The following is a 6,061-nucleotide window of genomic DNA, read 5'->3' on the forward strand; positions in this document are numbered from 1 at the left end:
TAATAATGTATAATATGCTCAGTGCTCCGTTGAAGGCAGCTGACATTTGGAAATATATTATAGACTAGTGATTGAAAAATGAGTAAATGTGTGTAGTAAGAGCAGTGACACTATACTAAGCTTGATGAGCTTCATTCATCCTCCAGAGGAATTGTCAAGGATGGCTGAGCACATACATACATGTAGCTAATTTTGGTGACTGGAGTTGTCGGCACTTCATCTCTAGAGTAACTCAAGCGTGCTGAGCTGGTTGTACATTTGTCTTGGTGCTTGATGTCTGGACAAACTGTTTGAATGCTTTTGGCACTGCAGTTCCATTGACACCTTTAGCGGTGCACCTTGTCGTCTTATATCGTTTGTCGATCTTTTGCTGAGCTTCCAGTCGGATTCACAAAAATATTTAACATTTTTGCAAGATTCTTTTTCATAACGGAGTTGATGGAGAGTCTCGAGCCACATAAAGTAGTTACGCTTTATAGCCTTTTTATATTCATTTTCGATTCCTTGGAGTTGAGATTCAAAATCCTTTTGCTGTCGTAAGTTTTTTATTGTAGCGCTAATTTCTTCTACACCTGGTCCAATTTGCTAAAAGAAATTCAATAGTAGGATAATATGTACACTATTCTTGCTCAATAAAAGCTTAGACATCCATCATAATTTATAATAAATTTACAACATTTCACATACAAATTTTTAAATTTGCAATAAATTTTTTGCAAATTTGGCTAAATCAGCAGCCATGGCAAAATGGCAAGCCATCCATGTATCCAATAGCAGTCTATCCAATAGCCGTCTATCCAATAGCAGTTGGTATGTTTAATTTTCAGATTATATTTTCAAATCGTCATAGCATTTGTCTTTTAATTTGTGAATGATCGGAACTGTGATCTACCAACTTTTCAGAATTTTTGCATCTGTGTCTACTTTTTACTGTTTGTCATGAAATACTTTGTTTTGCTGATTAAAAGTTTATATATTGTTATGGAAATACACATAAGATCTGACGGACTGCAGATCTTTGAATATTGGCATATTTTGACAGCGATTCATCACCTGCGTTTTTTGGTCGTCTCAGCAATAAATCATAAAGCAGCTTATTAAATAACCTGAAAAATGAGCTGTTGGCAAGCAGTACAGTAATACTTCAACTTACGGTTGCCCCAACGTATGAGAAACTTGAGGTACGAGCCAGCTTTTAAGCAAGTTTTAGCACTAACATACGAGCCATGTTTGAGATACGAGCACGTGAGTCAGTTGTCAAGTGTGTTGGAGGCGGTTTATGAGAACAGCATCACTCTGTATTTTTCAACTGCTCAGGTTATACTTTTGTTCCGTGTTTTTTGTGCGCGATTTTCAGCGCAGAATTATGTGAATTAAAAGTACTGTGCGTAGACCGAAAGTTTGCCAGTAAAATGAAAGATAATGCAAAGAAAAAGCGAATGATAACAATTGATATTAAACGGAAAATTATTGAAAAATATGCGAAATGTGTATGTGTGATTGAGCTAGCTCAGCAATATGACAGAAATACATCCACAATTATCAAACAGAAGGATTATATTCAGGGCATTTAGTTTGCAAAAGGACCAACCATAGTTTCTAAAAGGCGCAGCGATCTTCACAGCCGCTGATGGAGAGACTGCTCAGACTTTGGATAAAAGACAAACAATTGGCCGGTGACAGCGTAACTGAAACGATGTTGTGTGAAAAGGCCGGTGCTATCTATCAAGACTATAAAAAATAGACATTCGAATAAGTTGGCTAGTGGTCGTGCATTAACCCTTTGTGACGACACCTGTGTTTGTCATAATCGCAACATGTTGAAAAGGCGACCATGGCAAACGTCCTTAGATAGGTTTCTCTTAGAACGGCTGGCTGGTCGTGAGAACAAAACAAAGGAAAAATTAGCTAACCAGCGAAAACCTTGAAGCTATGAATGCCAAAGAAATTTTAATTACGTTAAGTTAAAAATGAAAGTTTGCTTTTAGGTTTGCTTCTAAGTTTGTCTTTTAAGACTTTGATAAAACCCAAATTTATCAAAGTCAACTGTTGTAATGAAGGATAACTTATCTCTCCCTCCCTGGCAAATGCTAGCGTTAGCTGCTATTGTATGTATTTAATTTTACATTTTAATTAATCACATTTCTTTGCATTATTTTTATTTGTTGCTTTTTGAAAGCATGTGGTAAGTTAGGACAATAACCAACATGTTCCTTCTGTTACAATATCTTGTTTGGAGTGTTTCATTTGTATTTTTTTAGAGTATGGAAACCAATCAATAGATATTTAGTTGTTCTATCTATATATATATTTCTCAAAGTAGATCCGTATGTCTGTCTGCATTCCGGCTATTGCTATTATTAGAATAGCCTAGCTGGGTAACAATGCTGATGCAATGTCATTGCCTACTGGCATTTGAAGCTTACTAACTAGGTTAGTGGAATTTTCCATTGGCAATGTGTCAGGCCACTTGGCACTGGCCTGCCACTTGCTGGAGAGTTGCCTGCCAGCAAATGGTAAGCAAATCTCATCACTTCTCATTGTTTATAAGCTGATTTTTAATACCCTGCAACGCCGGGAGGCACAGCTATTATATAAATAAATTGCACCAACATGCAAGTAAATTGACATACAAGCTCAGTCTCAGAACACATTAAGCTCGTAAGTCGAAGTATGACTGTAGTTGAATTGCTATGCAATGACAACTGGATTATACCAAAAGCATTCATAAACTGGCTATGGTAACAATTGAATAATGCCAGACTATCAACTTTTGGTTAGAGGCATTAAATGTTGTTTTGTCACAAGCTGTTACAAACGCAGATTGTCTCGCCAGGTAAGACTGGTGTTAAATAACTTCGTGTTGATTATCTGTTTTGTGGTATTATAACAAATCAATATATCAAACAATACTCTCACTCATTTTGTGTCAAATTACTATTCTTGAAGCTAATGTCACTACAATCAACGATCAATGCATTTAGATGTGTCGTGCTTACAGCCAATAGTAATCTGGCACTCTGCAGGACAATTTGAATTTGCCAAACAACAACCTGCATGGCAAGTAGACTCCAGCTCACAATTCCATTACCATATCACATCAAGGCTGTCAGTACTCTATTGGTAACGGTGAACGTACAACAAGAAAATAAAATTGTAACTGATACTTCAGTGCTATGAAGCTTGACAAATAAATTTATCTCCTAGGATTCGCGGATTCCAATTGAGTTATAAAAATGGAGCCCTGCATTGTAAGTATAAGCAAGAAAATATCAGACATCATTAAATATAAGAATAATACTATTCTCTACTTAATTCTTTGCCCAAAAGTTGTTGTTTTGCTTTTAATGTAATGCTAACAGTGAAAATTGCCCGATGACATCAAGGAATAAAGCGTGAGGCCTATCTGTTGACAATGTCTTTTTTTTGAGTTTGTCAATTTACCAGGATCAACCTGGCTGATTGGTAATGGCAATAGTGTAGCTCAACTATTGGATGGTTTGCTCTATGATAATAGCGCAACTGACCTATTGAATGGTTTGCTCTATGATAATAGCGCAACTAACCTATTGAATGGTTTGTTCTAGGGTAATAGTTCAGCTGAACTATTAGATGGTTTGCTCTATAGTAATAGCGCAGCTAGACAGTTAAATGGTTTGGTCGATGGTAATAGTCATCAATGGATCCACTTCAACTACAACTTCTCTACCTCCAAGTGACCAGACCAGTTGCATCAACGTCGATGCGGCTCAGGCTTTCATATACACTTGTTGCACTCCATCAAAATAGTGATGGGAAATTTAATTCAATTTAATTTAATGGCATACTAGCACTAAGCCAGGCAACACTCGAGGTTTCTTTAATTTGTAGCTCAAATCACAACAAATATTCATGAACACGTTCTTTAAGGACCATTATTCGTAGTGCATGTGAAGACTGATTCTTGAGTTTCTAATCAGGTGTTAGAATCAGTACTAGCCTCTCATTCATATTACATAAAATGTTAATACAGTCAGCATTGACAGCATATACATGTCCCTTAAAATATAATTTTCCTAAGGCTATCTTAAACTCGGATGAAGAAAGGTAAAGTGTAGTACCATATCGGACGTCACTTATGAGTTCATCCACTGTTATACTCATGCTAATATGCAGCGTGCTATGATCATCCACTCAGCAGCAAATAAATATTTGACTAAACTAGTCTGAGACTCCAAGTCTCCACTTAATGAAGAATATTATCATACAAGTCACCAAATTTGAAGGAGTAGTTAGTAATCTAGGATCTTGTCGTACGTGGCTCCTTACTTATTTTCATAATTACTCAGAGTAGCTAAAAGGCTACTGAAACTTTGGTTACTGAGACTTTGTGTTACATACACGGGGATGATGCCATATATGGATAATTATGACCAACGATTGGAGGCCCTTGAGTTCAATGAACTTTCAGTATTTCTTATTCTCTGCTGTCTAAGGTGCTCCGGCTATCAGGTATACCCAACCACCCATTGCTTAGCTACCCACCACTAGAAGCGCACTATTGCCTGGTTCAGACCAATGTCATGCGAGGTGATGCGCCCTGTTATGCAAACTTACGCGGGTGTGCGATTGATATGAACCAAATAACTATGGAATCGCAGGTTGATGCAGCTAGATCCTGCATGCTCTCCACAAGAGCATTGTCCTCCGCATTCATATGAGGGCACAGTACCCATGCGACATTGGTTTGAACCAGGCATAACAAAAGCCGCTGAACACACAAAACATACACATCTTGTCAGTCCTGTATCTATCAATATATCATAAGAATTGTTGGTTAAATATTAATCATTTTCAATTTAATTACTGTTCAATATGACCTGATTAGCTTCTATCGGCATTGATCAGTGGATTAAAGTTGAGGTAAATTCAACTAACATAATAATAATTATGTTACCTGCGCCATTGCTGTTCTGTCTCTTCACTTGTTCATGCGATGGCGAGGGAACTTCAGCATCTGCTGCTTGTACTCTGAAGACTATCTTAACCCGAGTGATAGCGACATTGCGCAAATGATAAGGCAGTTGCGCTATACGTATGCTCGATTGGACTATTCTAAATTATTCATTTAAGTCCGTGACACATCATCTAATTTAATATTGAAATATAATTTCACCCATAAAAGCTTTTAAAGCTAATCCATACAATTAGCATAGCCAATTAAACATTCAACATTCTCCTAGGAAATGTTAACAATAGATGCAGCGGGCGACACGAGTGGATGAACTAGAGACTGTATCGATTAACTGACTCTTCAGGATAAGTGGACGGAGTACGATCATTTGAACAGAAAATGATCTTTGTAGTCAGAGGTAAGCAAAGGTTGTTGACAAGCCAAGGTAAGTATCCTAGATCGATGATCTGTGACATCATAGAGGAATCAGGTGGTGGCAGCCCGACGCGCTGACACTTCCTGATATAGATAGTTACTTTGTTAGCTAAACTCTATTGAATAAGCTTTAGACTTGAACTGTTGCCCGAAAGGAGCAGATTCATTTTATTGCTGCTCTGTGGTGAGTTTTTAACTCGCATTAGAGTGTGCTAAAAAAACGGCTGGCATCATCATGAAAACAGCAAATGTTACTGACAATGTTCTCTCAGCTTCTTTGGTTCTGGTTAGTTGTCATTTCTAGCTGTTTGGTAAGAAAAGAGGTGTAAGTGGGTGAATTTAGAAAAGTTGAAAACAATGGATGTTCACAGTAGATGTTTACTAACTTCATTGGATTCAATATACTGATGGTTTAACTCCTTCATACATCACTGATATGTTTCAATTCTCAACTACCAGATATCCACGACATTGAGCAGACAACTCCTTCATACATCACTGATATGTTTCAATTCTCAACTACCAGATATCCACGACATTGAGCAGACAACTCCTTCATACTTCACTGATATGTTTCAATTCTCAACTACCAGATATCCACGACATTGAGCAGACAACTCCTTCATACATCACTGATATGTTTCAATTCTCAACTACCAGATATCCACGACATTGAGCAGACAACTCCTTCAT

The sequence above is a fragment of the Watersipora subatra genome, chromosome 9 (genome assembly GCF_963576615.1).
Source record: "Watersipora subatra chromosome 9, tzWatSuba1.1, whole genome shotgun sequence".
NCBI classification, from domain to species: Eukaryota; Metazoa; Bryozoa; class Gymnolaemata; order Cheilostomatida; family Watersiporidae; genus Watersipora; species Watersipora subatra.